Source organism: Cynocephalus volans, chromosome 3 (genome assembly GCF_027409185.1).
Source record: "Cynocephalus volans isolate mCynVol1 chromosome 3, mCynVol1.pri, whole genome shotgun sequence".
Lineage (NCBI taxonomy): Eukaryota > Metazoa > Chordata > Mammalia > Dermoptera > Cynocephalidae > Cynocephalus > Cynocephalus volans.
In genome coordinates, this window is record NC_084462.1 from 156,362,916 (window position 1) to 156,383,297 (window position 20,382).

Consider the following 20,382-nt stretch of genomic DNA (forward strand, 5'->3'; position numbering starts at 1 on the left):
AATACTTAGGCACTTCAGGATTTTGCACTAGCACAAGGTAATGAGGATCCCTCCTCTGGCTCTTCCTCTTCTGTGGTGGTCCCAAGTTCATGTTGGTGGACATATTTCACCCCCACAGACAGCATCCCTTGGATGCATTGGGTCCAGGCGTGCACATACCAGTGGTCTGGTCCACATTCAGGAAGAAATATTCAGGGCTTCAGCTCCTAGGAGCCAGCTCGGGGCCATTTAGTCAGGGAATTCTGGTGTCCTGGGTATATGAAGTATGGTCTAAAAGGGAACAGAGGGCTCTGGTAGGTGTGTCTTCTGGGTCCAAAGGCCTCTTTGCCACATGGGAAAGGATACAGCAGGAGGAAGGCCAGGGCCAGTCCCTGCCATATGGGAGTTCAGAACAGGGACCTCTCTTGCCCAGATCTGAGGGTGGCACTGCAGAGGTCTGCCAGTTTGTTACTCTGATCTAAGTCAACAATGTCTCCCAAGAAAGCCCAGGCTATGGGAAGAACCTGTGTAGCAAGAAATGGGTACAGATTGTGTTGTCATTGTCTGACACTTTGACAGGAAGGCTCCTGGGGAATATTTGTCTTCCCACCTGCTGTCCTTTGTGTATCTCTTACTAGCATTGTTATTCCCTGAGTGAGTGTCAAAGCAAATTACGAGAAAGCCAGATTTTTAGGTCCTCAGGCTGAGAAGCGTGGGTGGGGAGAGAAAGGGAGGCAAAGTCAGTGCAAAGTTCACGGGGTTGCTGTCTGCTGGACCAAAACTTACCAGCAATGTCTATGAATACCTCCAGCCAATGTTGCAGTTGTGGCTGTGGCTTTACAGTGAAGGAGGTGAGACAGCTGGGTGCCCCACTTCTTTTGGGGACAGTCAGGCTATCTCTATTCTTCCTCCCTTCTTCCCTCTCCCCGACCAGTTTCAGTGCCTCAAAAATGCTTTGAAATTCCACGGGGGGGCAGGGGGCAGGGGGAGCTGGGGGAGGGCTAGTGAACTAAGACCAATACCAAGGTAGTAAAGATGTGATACTTTTTTATTTCTGTCAGAGGGGATTGGCATTTTAAGAGACACCTAGGGAGAGTAATGCTTGCCCTAAAGGAATAAATTCCTAATGGTGGCATTTTAGGCTTTTGTAGCAAGTGTGTAGAGGAGATATTTAATAAAATTCTTGCCATGGGAGTGACCAGGTACTGCACTGGCCTCACGTGGGTACCATGGAAGTGGGAGATGGGGGTGGTAAGGGAACGGAGATGCATCACTCCTAAAAATCTTGTATTTTAAACACTTGATAGGTGATTTGAGTTAATCCACTTCCTGAAAGATAAAGTAAAAACCTGATCCTGGTTTGAACAATCTACTGGTAAGCATAGATAAGGAGCCCAGTCTTAGAGGAATTCAATAGGAAAATTTGCATGACAAATGCCATTCCTACCTGTATTAGTCCATTTTGTGTTGCTATAACAGAATACCTGAGACTGGGTAATTTATAAAGGAAATGAAATTTATTACTTACAGTTTCTAAGGCTTGGAAGTCCAAAGTCCATGTGGTGATGGTGACCGTGATTCAGGGGTCTCACATTGCAAGATGGTGGAAGCAGAGAGAGAGCAAGACAGACTCTCCTCTTCTTTTAAAGTCCTCAGAACCATGCCCTGACCACCATTTTTAATCCATTCACTACTGTATGGTCCTATTATCCAATCATCCCTTCAGTGCTCCACCTTTCATTTACCATAATAGGATTTCCCACCCTCTTAACAGGGGGTCAAGTTTCTAATACATAAAACTTAGGGGACACAATTCAAGCTTCAATGAGTTTGGGAGGAACATAATTCAATCCACTACACTACCCAAGAGGTTTGTCTGGCTTCCTTTAGAAGATTCCTGTAGAGAGACTGCTGAGCGTGTCACTGTACCTGTAAACTAAGGTTAGGAAGGGTGGCAGAGACTGATACTTGCCCTCCCAAAGCCATTCTTCCCCTTTTCCTTACTGCAAAACCCTCATTGTGTCTAGGATGGCAATGTACCCAGATTTTTAAAAATTACATTTCCCAGACTCCCTTGCAGCTAGGGATGGCCATGTGACACAATTCTAGCCAATAAGATATAAATAAAAATTGCTGGGTAGGGTTTATGGGAAAGTTCTTTAAAAAGTGGGGCTATCTCAATTGGCACATGCTTTTCTCCTTCTTTTTGCCTGGAAGATGGATGCAATGCTAGAGGTGGGGCAACTGTCTTAGGACCATGAGACAACTATGTACACAAAGGGGAAAAGAGATTCTGGGTCCCTGGTAATACTGCAGAAATGTGATGATGTTACAGGCTCCAATGGCCTGCCTCTGGACTTCTTTTAAGTGAAAGTAGAAAAGAGTTTATTTGGTTATGCCACTAGAGTTGGATTTTCTATTAAGTATAGCTTAACCTCATTCTGTCTAATGCAGGAGCCAAGAGGACAAACAACCAAACAGAGAATTTAAATCATTCCCCTAGCTCAATGGTTCTTAACTGGGGGTGAGATATTTGGCAATGTCTGGAGACATTGTTAGTTGTTACAACCTGGGAGAGAGCTGCTACTAGCATCTGGTGGGTAGAGGCCAGGGATGCTGCTAAACATTCTACAATGCACAGAGCAGCTCCCTGCAACAAAGACTTATCCAACCCCAAGTGTCAATAGCGCAGAGGTTGAGAATCCCTGCAGCTCACCCTAGTGCTTCCAGAGCACTAAGCCATCAGCCCTCCAACCTACACCTGCACCCTTGTCTATCCCTCCTCTCTTAGAAATAAACTCTGCATACTGGCCAGGTTGAAAAAGGCATGTCCTTGGGCAGGCCCATGGCTCACTTGGGAGAGTGTGCTGCTGATAACACCAAGGCCATGGGCTCAGATCCTATATAAGGATGGCCGGTTAGCTCACCAGGTGAATGTGGTGCTGACAACACCAAACCAAGGGTTAAGATCCCCTTACCGGTCATCTTTAAAAAAAAAAAAAAGAAAGAAAAAGGCATGTCCTTGACCTTTCCTTTCTCTAAGCCTTTGCTCACGTATTGTCTCCTCTGCCTCTTTTGTCTTTTCAGTGGTTCTTCAGGGTGAGCGTGGGGAGCAGGAATCTTCATTTTTAGTAAGGTTCCCTAGTGATTTTAATAGAAGTAGCATGAGATGATTCTGATCTAACTGGTATAAGAAGCACGACTTTATTATGCCACATTTGTTTTTTGAAACCCTACCCATTTTCAAAATCCAACTGGAATATAGGATGATTTTAGGTGATACTTGGTTAAAACTTATTTTACTTTAGTTGGTATATATTTATTTTAATAAGTTTAATAGTCTTCCATTTAGCATAATGACATATATATCCCTTTACAAATAAATTTAGTTTCATAAAAAGTGAATTGATTTAAAGAAAAATATGCTAAAAACTATAGTAGTTTAGGATGTACCATTCCAGTTAATGCACACAGTAAGATAGATTGTAATACATTATTTAACAATGTAAATATTTGCTTGCTTTCTATGTTGTTGCTTTTTAATGGGCACTGAATAGAAGGAAGAAAGGAGTAAAAGGGATGAATAAAACCTCTGTGTTGGCCAAAACCAAGATCAATTATATTCTTCTTTTGTTTAAAAATACATATATTTAAATTTGTAAAGCTTGGCAAATATAGAGTATAAATACTGAAGTTTGGAGGCCTAGGAACATTTATGAAATTCCACCTTTTTGTTTTCCTAGAGAGCATCCATGTCTGAAAAGTTAAAAGCAGCATATCTCATTTCTCTATCTTGTAGCATTTGAAGAGACTGACACTAAACTTGCCAAACCATCTTGCAACTTGCAGTGATAGACACGGGTCCCATTGCTAGAGATAGCTCTTCACATTTGTGCCTCTGGAACAGTGAAATTAGGTAGAGAGTCAGATCAGTACCAGGTCCCCCCCTCCCCTCTAATGCCATTAGCACATCTTCTCTAAGTGAAGTCAGCATTATTTACATAAAATCCTCATTAACTGCCTACTGGCACGTGGCACTGTTGGGGTTTAATGGTTGCTCAAGGTAACTATCAAGATGAAGACCCAAATCCTCAGTAGGACCCTGGAGACCTTGCACGCTCTGCCCCCCCCCCCCCCCAGCTCACCTCTTGCCACTCTTTTCCTCTGCACTGGCTTGTGTCCTTTTCCCAATTCTCCCTGCTGCCGCCGACCTGAGCCTTGCTCGTGCTGTTCGGTCTTAACTGAGATGCTCTTCGCCCTGTTCTTCCCTTCCATCCTGTTCACACCTTCCTTTTCTTCAAATATCAGCTTGGGGAAGTTTTGCCTGATTCTCAGACTAGATCAGAACCCCACTATCATGTGGTTTCATAGCATCACAGCCCTTCCTTCATAGCCATTAACACAGGCTGAAATTTCACATTTCTCTGTGCGACTGTTTGGTTAACATTTGTCTATGTGACTGCACCATAATTTCCATGATGGCAGGGGCTGCATTTGTTTTGCTCACCTTTGTATTCTCAACCCCCTACACCATAGCATAGAGCCTGCCACACAGTAGAAATTCAATAAATATCTGTAGACTGAATGAATGAAGGAAGGAAATGGATGGATAGATGGATGGATGAAGGAAACACAGTGCCCACGTTCTAGGAATGAACAATCCGAGATAATTCTTATTCTGACAATGAGATACAAGTAACGAAATAAACATTTGACCAACATATGGACAGTAAGCATCCATTGAATCTTTTAAGAGCAGGAATCAATGGGAGAGACTCATTCCCATGGAGATGGTAAAGATTGGGGACAGGAGCTCCAGGTGGGGCTGGAGGAGGCTACGGTGGTGAGCTGTGTCTCCTGAGTCACACTGTCAATCTAGCTTTTAGTCTTGTGTCTACATGTCACTATCAGACAGAGGCGAGGACCAGGGTCAAAGTCTAAGCAAGCTGGAGTCCTGAACAGGGCTCTATAGGAGGAGTTCCACTTCAGTCACCCTCATCAGCCTCTGCTCTATTACTCAAAATCCTGCTTGCCTGGTAATGTACAATAACAGAAGTTGGTCTGCCTTCCTCGTTGGCTGCCCATGCCCCACTCGCTACAAACACATGAACACCACCCACAAACCAATCCTCTGAACCAGAGAGGAACAGGACAAATTTCTAAGCAGCTTCCACAGTTAGAGACTCAAGTAGGATGACAGCCATGTTGGTTTCTCCTGAGACCATTGAGAGACAATGTAAAGGCAGGATGTTCACCCACATCACGGACAAGACAAAACCATCCAGAGGTGATTAATGGTGGATGGTCCAAATTGGCTATTCACAAACCCATGAGTGAGGGCAGAGATTCTCTCTGTCTTGTTTACTGCTATATCTCTAGGGCCCAGCAGAGCAGACATTTAACATTTGTAAGTTCAATAAGTGAATTAATGAATGATAAATATGAACTCATTCATTCATTCATTCTTACATTCTCAAGGCTTGTCTACTTCAGGCTGAACATCTTGAGTTTAGACTGTGACTAACGTTATCCGTGTAAGTTATCTGTAAAGTTATCAGAGGTTTGTGTCCCATTGTTTATCCCTAGGGGGAGAGGGGAGCAAGGCATTGAGAGCAACAAATCATGAGGAAGCAGCCGACTGGGTTGATCTGGTGGCCAAAAGTAGGTTACAGCACTACTAGGATGGGGCTCAAGGCAGGGTGTCACTGAACTGTGACCTAGAACTTGGATGTTGGTAATTAGAATGACCATTTGTTGCCACCCAGAATCTATTATTCCTTCTTCTGATAAAATACTCCAATTTCCTTTTCAAGAAGCGCCGCTTTCGCATAGGTAGAGCTGTTGATCTAGGTGCCTTGCTTTATCTGGCCGAGGCACAACCATGTGACCCAGGCTGGGCCAATCAGACTCTGACCTGGGAATCTGACTCTTGAGCAGAGCAAGGGAAAGACCCAAAAGATGATTGGAGTCCCTCTACTCCAACTGTGAAGCCCTGACCAGAGAATTCCTGTCATCGAGGACTGTCCTGGTTCCTGTCTTATTCTGAGCCACGTTCTCCAGCCTTCCTTTGGATTCTATGAGCCATACACTATCCTTCCAACAAATTAATTTCCTGCTTAAGTCAGCCAGAATAAGCTTCTATATTATGAAACCAAAAAACAGTGAATCATACCTTTATTTCCCAGGAGGGGGCGAGGGGGTCAGGCACCAGATCCTAATTCTCAGGGGCTAACAGGGGTATTCTGCTTTCTGAGAGGGTGCCCTGTTCTCCATCAGAAACCCGGCATTCAGCCAGAACCACGCCAGCCTCTGGAGAGCCTGAGCTGGATGCAACCCATAACTGCTTCTGGCAGGTACCCCAGGCTCTAATTTGAAACCACCATTGGGTGGTGCCACTCAGCCTCCAAGCTTCACTCCCCTTTCCCTGCAGTCTGTTGTGTGTGGAGCCCAGCCCACTGCTCAGGGGCAATATTTGATATTCAGGCCAGGCACTGGCCGATCAGAATGGATGTTGGAGCTGGAGCAGGGTCAAGGCACGCCTCTGCATTGCTGCATGGAGGAGCACTAGGGCAGTGGCTACAGACCAGCCAGAATGTAAACATTTTAATATTTTAATAAGTGGTTCAGCTGCACTGGGTGCACACCACCTGGACATCAGCTTAGTACCTATGGAACTGTGAGCACTTCAGAAGCAGAGACTCTCTCCAGTGTGTCTTTATGACTCTGCTCTCTCTTATGACCTGTCCCCTCCTAGCCAAGGGCTTCGCACACAGCAAGTGGTTAACATATATTTGCAAATAAAAAATAAAATTCCTGGGGTAGAAGAAAGAAAACAAAGTGGAAGAGAAGGGGTGGGAGGAGGGGAAGGAGAAGGCAAAGTTTGGTCTGTTCTAGAAAAATTACACTGTGGACCTTCCCCTCCCTTCTCACTACTCCCCCCACCCCTAAGTGTTTATCTCCCGTGCTCACTTTAAATAAGCATTAGGGGTCCTCTTGAAAGAGAATAAAAGTGCAAAATAAGGGTGATGTATGTAAAAGTGAGGGGACTGTGCTGTTTAATCTTCTTGATGGGGGCAGGCATGATAGTGGTTGCCATTTATCAGTTAATTCATGTTCTAGTCCCTCTATTATTTTAGGAAATATCATTATCCCCATTTTACAGATAAAGAAACAGACTCAAAAGAGGTTAAACGGTTTGCTTGCCTTTGCTGCCTCCAAAGCTTGAGGGCACTTAGGGGTATTTCCCAAGTCCCGGGATCACAGCCAGGACCATGGGGATAGCAGTCCTGGGTTTGTGCTGCCACCTAGTGACAAGATAGAGAACTGTGGGGAACAACCTTCCTCCCTCTCCATGCCCCTCCCTGCTGCGTGCCCACTCCCCAGCTAAAGAGAGACCTGCACCATTTGAGTTCTGCCTCTGGCAGCAAACCATTCCCTGCTTTAGCAGAAGCCTGGACACATAGAATTGACCTCTAGATGTAAGCTGGCACCTCATCGAGTTTCCCCACCGTATTCCAGATCATAGCTCTGAAGAGATATTTGAATGAATAACCAGTGATGAAAATCTCCACAGGTTTGGGGATCAAGCTGGTGTTGACCTAAAAAGAAGCTGAGACCAAATACATATAGCAAGTATTTATTGAACCAATATGACAACTGCAACTGGGGAGACATATAGGTCAGGGAGCCCTGAAATAGTGTTTCAAAGAGGGCCAGCAGATGTTAACATTTTATAATCACAAGAAAGGGGGAGGGTCAAAGGAGAGAGAGAGAGAGAGACAGTCCCACCTAATTACTTCATCAGGCTTTCTATTGGTTGTACATGATGTATAGCTTAGGGATTGTTACTAGATTACATCCAACATGCAAAGTTTTAGAGTAAGGGTACTAAGAAGTATTCTAGATTATTTTATGGCTTCTGGAACCATTAAGGCTGCTTCTAAGTAAAACCGTCTTACAATAACATGTTCCAGGACAAGTGGATGTGATTATAGACTCATCCCAGATCTCCCAAGGCACTGCAATTTAGTTGACCTGGTCAGAGCAGATTCTTTTGGTTTTCACTGGTCTCCATACACAACCTCTGAAGACAAAGATCATACATATGTCTTGTTCTGGGGCCAAGACTTCTGCTTTGAGTACGGGTCCTGCACAATCCCATTCATTGAGGTACGGTGTTAAGCAGCAGCATCTAGTTTCATCGAAAGCCCAAAGGAGATCAACCCGGCTTGCCCAGACTCACTGACCAGGGACTCAAACCCTGAACCTCAGACTCCTCAGACTGTTCTTCCTGCTCCACCACTCTGCCCTGCTGCCAGCTTCCCCCCAATTCAGCTCACCCCAGGAAACCTTGCTTTTGTCCGCCTACTCATCCAGACCTGATGACTCAAGAGTCGACGTGGGGCGGACTGTCACGGGAGAAGGCCTGTGTCAGCACAATGGCTTTCCTGACCTTTAAGGCAGCGAGGAGTTACCTCAATCTGAAACGTGTGGCTGCCAAGTTATCTCAGTCTCAACCATAATACGGACATAATAGATGGGCCGATAAGCAGAAGAAATTCCCACCCCCTGTGCTCTCCACAGCGCTTTCTGGGTCTTCTCTCTTCTCTCAAACCCAAGGTCACCCGAAACATGGAAGCCAGAGGCTAAAGTTTCCTTTTCCTTTTTTTTTGCCTGGGGTGGGGAGAAAGGGCTGGCCAGCATGGGGATCGGAACCCTTGACCTTGGTGTTACAAGGCTGCACTCTAACCAACTGAGGTAACCAGCCAACCCTAAATTTTCCTTTTAGATGTGGCTCTCGGAATCTTGTTGGAAATGGAGGGAGAATAAAGGGTCACCTCCTAGAAGGCAGGACGGCCTCACCAAACATGTGCCTCATTCTGCCCAAAGTTAATCTAGTAACTTCTTATTTAGTCCTTAGAGGTTGTCTCCAAAGTGCATAATTTGTGTCAGGAAATCCACTTTAGATTATTTGCTACATAAACTGGTTGCCCATAGTGATGAAATAGTCAGCTCTGCACCTAACACAATGAATAAAGTGAGGGCAGATGCCAGATGTTTTTAACTTGAAACATGTAGATTATATTTCTAAACAAGTAATTTCTTACTGTTTGGGGGTAATCAAACTGCTCTGAAGATCTGATGAAAACTATGGACCCCCCCCTTTCCCTTTACAAAACATACGTGTAGTCATCAAATTTCTATTATATAATTTCAGGGGCTCGTAGACTCCTGAAACCCGTTCATAGACCCCTAGGTAAAAGCCCTTCAAGTGGAAAGCTTAAATTTGTTTCTTATTTTTTGGCAGCTGGCCAGTGTAGGGATCTGAACCCGTAACCTTGATGTTACCAGCAGCATGCTCTCCCAAGTGAGCTAACTAGCCAGCCCCATTTTAAAATAGTATATAAAAATGTCCCTTTGACAAATGCTCTTGTGCCTAAGTCAAGTGCCATGAATGAGAGATTAGGATGACCTTTGTGAGATGGCTGATGGCCCATGGAATACACTCCCAAGGTCCCCTCCCCTGGTTTCCTAGAAACAAATGACCTCTTTCATGCCTGATTGATGCCTGAACTCTTATTCTTAGAACTTTGTTCCTGTGACTAGAGGCATTTATTACATACTAGATGCTTGTGAGTCCCTTAGTGTCTTAAGTTGATACAAAACCCGTCCCTATTTGCATCTCTCTTTAAGAATCAACTTGCAGGGTTGGCCGGTTAGTTCAATTGGTTAGAGCCCTGGCGCACTCGGGAGAGTGGGGCACTGGGAGCGCGGCGACACTCTCGCCGCGGGTTCGGATCCTATATAGGACTGGCCGGTGCACTCACTGGCTGTGTGCCGGTCACGAAAAAAGACAAAAAAAAAAAAAAAAAGAGCACAGCCTTATAAAAGCAAGGTCACAGGTTTGCATCCCCAAACCAGTCAGGCACCAAAAAAAAAAAAAAAAAAAGAAAAGAAAAGAAAATTAGAGAAAGAAAAGATGTAAACAACAATCACAATAATACATTGAACTTTCGGAGAAAAAGGGAACAGAACTGTGGTTATTAGTGGTGGGAAAGGGGGAGGGGAGATAGCGAGAAATTGGTTAGGGGTCACAAAGATTGATTACATTTTGTAAACATGAGTACACTGATTATCCTAAATTGATCACCATATATTGTACACAGATATTGATATTTGAATCTGTAGCCCACAAATACATAAAAAAGGAAAAAGAAAGAATCGGCTTGCCTCCCCTGCCACTTCTCTGGTACCTGCTGTACTCTCCATGTGCTTGTAATTCATTCATTCCACAAGACATACTGAGCGCCCTCTTGTGTCAACACGCTGCTAGGGACTAACCATGGAGGGATGAATAAAACAGACCCAGTCCCTGCCCTCCTGGAATCTACAGTCTAATCGGGGAGACAAACACCAAAGAATTAATTACACTAATCAAGTAGCAACCACTGTGACAAGTGCTGTGACAGAGCAGCACAGAGAACTAGAACAGCATACACCAGAGGACCTGACCTATTTCTGGGAGCAGAGGTGGTCTGGGAAGCTTCTCCTGAGGAAGTGATGTTTAAGCTGAGCCTTGAAGGATGGGTTGAGTGAAGCAGATGAAGAAGGCAGGAAGAGCATCGTAGATCGAAGGAACAGCATATGACCAGTGCAGCCTGCGTGAAGCCTTGGGGGGTTCTGTCTCCTACCTCCCTAGGGAGGTGCCCAAATAACTGGGGCACCTGACTTTCCCACCTCCAAAAGTACTGGTGCTGAGTTCCGTTTCCACAGAGGGATCCCCTCTAACTGCTCCCTGCCTGCTCCCCACACGGCAGCCAGAGCGACCCTTTCACCTTGCAAGTCCACCGCATCGCTCCTCTGCTTGAAACCCTCCTAGGGCTGTGGCCTCTCTCAAGTCCAGGTCCTCACCAGAGCCCACAAGGCTCCACAGGATCCGGCCCCCGCCTACCCATCTGACCTCCTGTCCCACCAGTCTCCATCTCGGCCTCTCCTCTCTAACCACATCGGTCTCCATGCTGTGCCTTGAACACAGCAAGCATGTTCCCACCTCAGGGCTTTGCACGTGCTCTTCCCTGTGCCTGGGACACTCTTCCCCCAGATATCCACGTGGCCTGTTTTCTCACTTCTGCTCAAACGTCCCTTCCTCAGAGAGATCTTCCCTCACCACCTCTCACTCTCCATCTTGCCCTTAAGAGATACTGTGAAGTTGTGTATCCATCGACTGTCTTCACAGGATTATAAACTTCAAGAGGCTCAGGACCTTGTCAGTGTGTTCACTGTTACATTATATCCTCCGTGCTTAGAGCAGTGCTGGACACACATGAGGGTACGTCCAAAAGTTTGTAGAAAATATTATTAGAAGATAATGTGAATCTTTCTGCAAACTTTTTGAAGTGCCCTCATTGGGCTAAAGGACACGTTGAATGAATAAATGAATGAATGGGTATTACCTCCCCCAGAACCACCCTCTGTCCCTGTCTCCTCCCCTCTCCTCAATGCCAAGACCCCACAGATTCTCTGTGATGCCCCAAACTTTCCCAGCACACTGGCCAGGAGCAGGCTCTTGAGAGTCATGGCGATGGTGGGGATATGTCAGCTTCCAAAGGGAGTGAGTGTCTGGGATACAGAGGGAAACAAGCTCCTCGAGTGGTACTTGAGTCCAGGTACAGAGGGGAGACTGAATCCTGATCTGTGTGCCACTAAGGCTGTGTGGGGAGATGGAAACAGGTTGTGTCAGTAGTTTCGTGTTGTGGTTACCTGATTCACAGGCAGAGCTGGGTCATGCCAGCACATGAAATTACGTGACACACAGCCGCTGCCATCGCGTGAGCCCAGCAGCTGTTTTCTATCTGAGTTTACCCCTGCTCCTCTAGCTCAGCATTAGCATGTGCACACCACCACAATTTCTGCTGCATCCGTGAGCTCTATGTCCTGCTACTCACTTAATTTTTGTAATTGACTCACCTTTATTACTTGATACACATATTTTAAAAGGAAACTAGTAGCTAAGGAAGACCCAAAATAAGGTGTTACAAGCAGGACAAAGCCCAGAGAAAGGGCTGTGTGCAGAGTCAAGGGCAGAGGCCAGGAGCGGCAGTAGAGCAGGTGGACACCCTGTGTGTGGGGGGGGTCCAGGTCCTCAGGAGCTGAGCAGAGGGAAGGAGAGAGTCAAAGGAGGCGAGGCCGCAGGACCCTGGGAATCTCGTGGGCAGGAGGGAGGAAAGGAGGCTGCAGCCTGGGAAGGAGAGCCGGCCTGGGGAGGTGGGAGCTGACTGGCAGGTGCTGCAGGGCTCAGGGGCGGTGAGGCCATGACCGAGGCAGAGTGCCGAGGCTGAGGGCAGAGCACGGAGAGTGGACACCAGGCAAGGGGGGACAGAGGAGGCACAGGTGGAAACGGAAGCAGGTGCGGCTTACAGAAGGGAGTGCTGAAGAGTTGGGTGCCATGAGGGTCATGGCTCAGGACAGGGACCCAAGCGGGCAGAGGGCTGGGGGCTGAGGTGGGGGTGAGGAGGGACCACGGTGTGGTGAGCTGGAAATGGCTTGGAGTGAAGGGTAGTGATGGGGCGAGTGGGCACTGGGTATGTGGCCCACACCCCAGATGGGGCAGGCTGTCCTCCTGGGATGGACAGTGAGTGTTGGTCTCTGCTGGGCAGCATCCATGGTGTCGCGTCCCCACACACCACCTGAAATCATCCCACGTGCCACTGGCATATGAACTCCTGCTCTGAACGAGGCAGGAGAGTCAGCCAGTGTGAGACTTTGGGGGTCAGGAAGCAAGGCACCTACTCTCCTGTTGGGCAGATAAAAGAGTTCTTGGGAGCCCTGGGGACTAAGAAGCATGCTAAGGAGTGAAAGATCAGTCATGGGGGACCAGAGAGGTAAATTGTCACGCAGAGATCTGTAAAAGCAAGAAATAACTGCAAGATACAAAGCTGCGTTCGGATCCTAGAGTCATCTGCAGAGTCACACAGATTATTGCGCATGAGAAAGTCAGTGGGCACAGGCCTGTGCTGCTCCTGAGCCATTGCCCTGGCAAATGTGATGGTCCTTATTAAGGTGGGTGATGCTTCTGAGAGGGTAGGGAACTAGGTACCTCATTTCTAAAGGTACATGAATCTCAATACCTGTGAAGCCATCAAAGGCACTGATCGTTTTACCTGCTTGGTTAATTGCTGCTCTCTTTTTGGGAACTGCCCCTCGTCCACTCCAATATGGCCCCCTAGGAGACAATCCTGTTCTTATATAGTCCTTGCCCCCACAGTCGTGGTCGATGAGGCTGGGCCATTTGTATTTAGGACAAGAAGTCAGGGCAGCTGAAGCTGTTAAGGGGTGAAACTCCAGTGCTGCTGGCTGCCATGTTTTTGTCATGTGGAGGAAACTACCCTTTAGGAAGAGAGAAAAAGCAAGCTGACATGCAGGCAGAATCAGAGAAGGCAAGAGTCCTGAGCTGCTCCAGTCCTTGGTTCTGGTAGTTCCTGAACACTCTCCCCTCCCTGCCCCTCTCCTGGTCAACTCCTTCTTGAGGTCTGTGAGCCAACCCACCCCCCACCAGTGTTCTTGAAACACTCTATCTCTGAGCTTACACTGGTTCAACTTGGGCATCTGTCATTTGCAACCAACTCAACAGCAAAAAGGAACGCTTATTGAAAAAACCAGGGGTACAGTCAGCACTCTTGGTTTCCCTATTTGAGACACCAGAAAGCACTTTCAGGGACGTCTCAGAGCTCAGGACACCTGATGGCACCAACAGCAGGGATTTCACACAACCACTGACTTGAGAAAGCTTAAAGAGGATCCATAACTATTTGGATTTTATTGTGGAATTATTCATGTATTTCTAATTTGTTTATTTTTTCCCAGAATTCTGGTGGACCCCAGCCAGTGTCTTGCCGTGTGGCCATAGGAAGGCATGACACCAAGGAGTGAAAGGTGACATGATGGACTCAGGGCTCACCATTTTCCATACAATTTGACTGTTGGGTTTTCATGGGAGTTGACTCTGAATTGAAAGAAGGTTCTCTGGCCTCTCAATCTTGCAGTGGCTGAGGGAGTTGTAGGGAAAGGGTGGAAGGCAGAATACAGGAATGAGGAGGAGGAAAGGAACAGGAGGCAGGGGCGGGAACACATGGCACCTATAGCCTTGCTTCCCTCTATGTGAGATCTTAAGGTTGCAGCTGTTATTTTCCCTCCAGGTGGCAGCTCCATCCACCTGGTTGGTCGCATCAGAAACCCGGGCAGGGCATTCCTTTTCTGAACTCCTTTCTCTCCACACCTTCCCTCCCCCGTCATCCACAATCCAAGTCCAAGCCACCACTATCTCTCACATGCCCACTTCTCTCCATCCTCCTGCCGCTGCCCTTGTTCAGTTCACAAAGTCCATTCTCACCTGGATGACCTCAATGGCCTCCTAAGAGGTCCCTGTCACTGCCCCAATGGATTCTTCAAGAAACAGCCAGAGCAACCTCTCCAAGTGACAAGTCTGTCAATGTCCTTCATCTGCTTAAAACCTCTCAGTGGCTCCCCTTTGCCCTTAGGATAAAGTAAAAGTCCCTTCATAAGGCCTGCGTGATCTAGCTGCTGCCTCTTCCCAGCCTCGCTTCTCCCCCTCGCTCTGCTCCGGCCACACTAGCTTTGTTCAACTCCTTAAATAAGAGGGCCCTGCTCCCTCCTGGCTCAGGGCCTTTGCACATTCTGTTCCCTCTGTCCTTCCCCTCTCTTTTCCCAAATTAAGTCCCACTCTTTCTTAAGATTCGGCTTAAGATCTAGCTCACCGATCCCTCTTTACAAATTTTTATATAACACTCATAGCACTGATCACAATTCTACTTACGTGAGTGCACGTTTGATTGATGTTTGTCTCCCCAACTAGACTGTTAAGCTCCATGAGGGCAGGGAGGGACCACATCTGTTTTGCTAACACTGGATCCGCAGCACCTGCCACGGGGCCTGGCTAGGTCTTTTTTTTTTCTTCATGTCATCATCATTTGGGTTGTATTATCTGTCCCTCAAGCCCCCATCCAAACCTCTCTCTGAGAAGCCCCCTCTGATTCCCACTTTGTCAATTGTGGACCATGTGGACCTCTACCATGGCCGCTATTGCACCACCCTGCAATGGTTTACTCACATGTCTGTCTCACTGCTAGTTTGTGGACTCCTGAGGGCGAGAACCTCATCTTTGTTGAATTTGTTTCCCCTACGTCCAGTATAGTGCTTGGCCGCCAGGAGACAAATAGTAAATAAATGGTGACTCTGCTGGCTCCCTGGGCCTGGGTCTTATCCCCCATACTCCGAGGGGGTGACCAGATGATTTTGTCTGTCCTTTCCCTGGCACAATGGTTTCAGCCTCAAATAACCTTGCCCAGGCAGCGCCCCTCTTCTTTGCCACCCCATGTGCTTTGCACTGTTGCCCTGGCAATCAACAAATCCAGCTGTCCCCACAGTTCCTCTATTCCATTATGCAAAGACAGCCTCGTGCTCCTGGGCTTTCTATAGATTATGCAAAAATAGCCATTTTAATATCTTCTTCCTCTTTGACTCATGTTTTTTAGTTAGGTCTTTCTCATATTCATGAGGCAACTTTTTTTTTTCATTATTAAGAAGTATTTAAAATGCATAAAAGGTTTGAAGACTAACATAGTGGACACCTACAAACACACCAAGTACATACAGCTGAGGAAATACACTGTGAGCCCCACACAAGGGCCTTTTCTTTAGAGAAAGACTAAAACCATGTGAGGCCTTCCCAGATATACTTATGTATTTCTAGGAAACTGAAAAATCAATTTCAAACCATGTGTCCAGGACAGGGCCTGGGGTCCACATGTGCAGGCAGGAGGTCTCCATTCTGTTCTCCTAAGGAGAATGGGTCTACCTCTTCCCTCAGGCCTTGGCAGGCCCTGAGCACATTATCTTGAAGGCCACAGAGGCCCTCCCAACCGTCCCACCCTATGGGCTTCGTGATGTGTGCTGGTGGGTCCCAAATACCATGGGGGAGGCACCCCAGAAAAGAAAAATGAAAACAAAGTGAACAAAGGAGACACGAGCACCTGGAGCAAGCTGGACATGTTTTCATCTATTTTGAGGCCACCTGGAGGTGGGAAATACATCCATGAAGTTAATCCAGTCAGTCCTTCATTTCCCTTCTGTGGGCGAGATATGGAGCTAGAGGTTAGGTTTTAATATGAATAGGCCATGCTTCATAAACTCAGGGAACCTGCAGTTAGTGGATGACTTGAAGAAGTAAATAAACATTTACAATAGAGTGTGACAGGAGCTACCATAAAGGTGCACACGTGGGATGGGAAAGAAGGCTCTGAGTCACATTTAGGGCATGAAGGAAGGCTTCTGGAGGAGGTGATGCTTGCTCTGCAATGTGAAGCAGGGCAGGTGCAAGGCATGAGGTGTTCATAACGCTGGTGGGGAGCTGCAGGTGGTTCCACCTGTCTGGAGCAAAATGTGGGAGTGGTTGGTGATGGCAGATGTGGCCAGAGTGATATCACAAAGGTCTTGTGTGCTAAGCTGAGGAGTGTGAGCCTTCTGAGACCTAGGGGCAGCTGCTGGAGAATTCAAGGCAGGGGAGCAACCTGAAGAGAATTGGAAAACCCTTTGAAGTGGTGTGTGAGCTGGAAGGAGTACCGTGGAATTGAGGCGAGAAGCCTCGAGAACTAAGGTGCTGGCAGTGGCAAAGGAGAGAGGGAAGACAGTAAGGAGATAAGCACCCCATGCACGCTGTGAGCGAAGGCAGGCTTCTGGGTAATTCTCAGGCTTTGGATTTGGCTGCCTGGGAGCTGCTGGCGGTGCTATTCATTCACAGATAATTTGGTGAAGGAGACCTTAGTGTGATTCCTTGGATGATGGGACAGAAGTTCGGCGGTAAGTGGAAGGGATGAGACCGACAGAATCTATGAGTATGAAAGACATTAGAAGCAAAAAGAGGGTCAGAGAAAGTTCAAACAAGATTAAGATGTGGATAATTGGGCCTCTGACCACACACTCAATTTTTCTGAGGTGACACCTGGTGCGACTTTGGAGGACATAGCTCTGCTGCAGAAGCATCCCTGAGGTTCCATAGTTGGTGTCTTGGGTGTTCATCTTAGCATCAACAGAAAATCCAGGACAAAGTTGACCACACCCTAGATAGCACCTATGGGCCCTGGAGAAGAAGCTCAATCTCCATTGAATTTAATTCAATTTTTAACTTTTAGGGGCTTTTTTTTTGTTGTTATTTAAAAAAACCAAAGTTATACATAGTTTAAAAAATCATATAACCATGTATCAAAAATATCAGTTGCCTATCCCCCTTTCCTGCTCTCCTGCTTTCTACTCTGTAATTAGATTATTCTTTTGGTGATTACTTTCGTGGCTCTAAATAACATGGGTACATTGATACCTCCCGATTTTTCCGTGTTCGGCCTTTCCATATCATAGCCTTTCCAATACGGCAGACAAGGGTTTACTCTGTCCACCCCACCCTCAGCTCAACCACACACACATGCCCACCGCCTAGTCCCTCATCCTCCCCGTGGAGCTATATCCCAGTTTGGGTTATTTCGGCTTCCAGCATTCACATTATTATGATCGTGTTCATGCTGTACATGCTGTACGAACTGAGCCACTTAAAGTATACCATGCTTTTTTTTCCCCTTTCCTCCATAGCTTTTTTTAATCCATTGGAGTTAATAAGGCCATTTCTCCTATTTATTTAGTTATTTGTGGTACTTACCACTAATTCAACTTCTACTTCTCCCCCGGTTGTGTAAACCTCCTCTCAGTAATTTCAAACACACTTCTATCAGTGCCACCTTCTTGAATAAATCTTTCCTGAAGTCTTCTGACAAGCTTCAGCGTGAACAGGCTACTTTCTATGCCTGGCACAAAGCTGTCCACCTGGGATTTTCCTTTAGCTTGGTGATTCCCATTGTCTGCCTCCTGTGTTCGATTCCCTGTTTCCTCAGGCTTACATCTTACTAGGTTTCCTCCCTTGTTTTGGTGAAGCACATCCTTTAGCAGCTTCCTGAGACACAGAGGATAAGGCAGGATCTTTTTTTTTTTTTTTTTTGAAATTTGCATGTCTGAAAATGTTTGATTCAAAAATTTTAAACAGGAAACACTTTTCCTTCAGAAGGCATTGTTCTACGGACTTCTAGTTTCCAAGCTCAATGATAACTATGATGACCTTTTGTACCTGTTTTTTTAAAAAACTTTTTATGAGACCTATTTTTTTTTATCTTTTTGAAAGTCTGTTGGATCTCTTCTTTGTCTCGTTTTCTGAAATTCCACAGTGATGTGTAATTCAGCTCAATTCTACAGACGCGTATTGCAAGCAGGTACTATATAGTTTATCTCACTCAATGCTCCAGGGTATACAAAGATATACACAAGTCCTTAGAGAGCTAGAAATCAGTGGAAAGTGTGGAAAATAAGGCAAACAGAATATTGATGAACATGTAATATAACACATATAAGACTTGTAATGGCAACATTTTTACAAATTCCACGTGTTGGTATTTTTCAACGGGAAACATTCCAGGGTCTCAATCTGATTCATTTCACTGGGAATCTAGCCTTCCCATGCAGTCAACAAACTCCATGCCTCTCACATCTACAGCCCCTGTTTAGCTCGTAGTGAGCTATCAATAAGAGTGTGACATTTTAAGTCCTGTGCTTACCGCCAAGAGTTGCTGTTAGCCTCCAGGGGGCAGACTTTGCTACCATTCTGCAGAGTTCCTGAAAGCTGGACATCAATGCTCAGGGTCCCCTCCAATTTCCTGAGGAGTCAGTCGACATAGAACCAGGAGCCCGTTTTCAGGAAACAATTCCTAACATGTATTTCTCCTTTCCCTTCAAGGTATATCTATAGATACCCATAGCTGGAACATATAACTAGATATTGTACATAGTAAGGTGCTCAGTAAATATTTTTTCAATGGATTAATACAGAATATTTCTCTCAATGTAATATCTATCCAAAATTTATATAGCTGTGTGCCCCCCTGGTGGGAATTATCCAAGAGTCAGCACTACCCTGGTGGCTGCCAGAATATCATTATTATTATTATTGAAAACAATTTATTCACATTATCTTGTTTAGTTCTCATAACAACCCTATGAAGCAGGTATTTTTTAATCCTCATTTGATAGATTCAGAAACTGAAGGACAGTGAGGTTGTGTAACCTGCCAAGATCCCAAAGCTAATAGTGGCAGAACAAAACTTCAAATATAAGAAGACCCAAGCCAGAGCTCTCAATAGATCCAACTCACTCCACCACAAAAGCAACTCCAAATGTCACTTGAATCCTAGGTTAGTCCAGTTGGGATTTTTCGAAAGCTGAAGCATTACCCCAGAAGAGCTCATGAGACAAGCCAAGTGGGAGGGGAACCTGTCTTATCGTCACTTGTTCTGATGCTATTTAGCTGCGGGACCCTGAGTAACACACCCATCTCTCTGGGTCCCAGTTTCCTTATCAATAAAATGAAGTTAAGAATATATTCTGAAGAGTGTTGGGAGAGATCCATGATGATCTAGGGAAAAGAAACAGTGAGAGGTCTCAGAAGTCCTTCCAAGAGAACAGGTTCTGTGCTTCCTAAAGAATGATGGAAACACTGAAGGAATTTTGAGACTACGGATGTTAAATCTGTTTAGAAATTCTTAGAAGTGTATGAGTTTCCTCTTCAAATATTTCATTATAATCCAAGACCCCACAATTTCTGCCAAAAAGTGGGTGCCTCCAAGCAGGGAGTGGTAGTTTGAATGTAGTTTCCTCTCAGGGGAATCAGCAGTTCTAACCCAGCAGGGGGGCTCTCTGCAGGTTGGCATAAGCTGGGGAGCTTTAAACATGTAGAAACTGTGGCCCACCTTCAGAGATCCTGATTTGGGGTGTGGCTTGGACATCCAGAATATTGCATTCCCCATGTGATTCTAATATGCAACCCAAGTTGAGAACCACTGCCCCAGAGCTTTCAATTATTCACTTTTGTTCTGATGTTTAAAAAGGAAAGCAGTGGTGCTCAGTGGCTGTTAAACTTTAATGGGCAAACAAACAAATCACCTGCAGATCTTGTTAAAATGCAATTCTAATTCTGAAGGTCTGGGGTAGGCTCAGGATTCTGCCCTTCCAAGAAGCTCCCTGGGAATGCCCAGGCTGCTGTCCACAGACTGCACTTGAATAGCTAGGCTATAGTTCCATGATTACAGACTAGAAAGAGAAATATGGCTCTTCCGGCCTGCTAGGACCTTATGTAAGAGGTTACTTCACTTCTAGGAGCCTCAGGGATTTTTTGTTTTGTTTCTGGCATACTGGCCAGTTGTGGGATCTGAACCTTTCACCTTGGTGCTGTCAACACCATGCTCTGAGTGGGCTAACTGGCCAGTCCTATGAGCCTCAGTTTTCTCATCTATA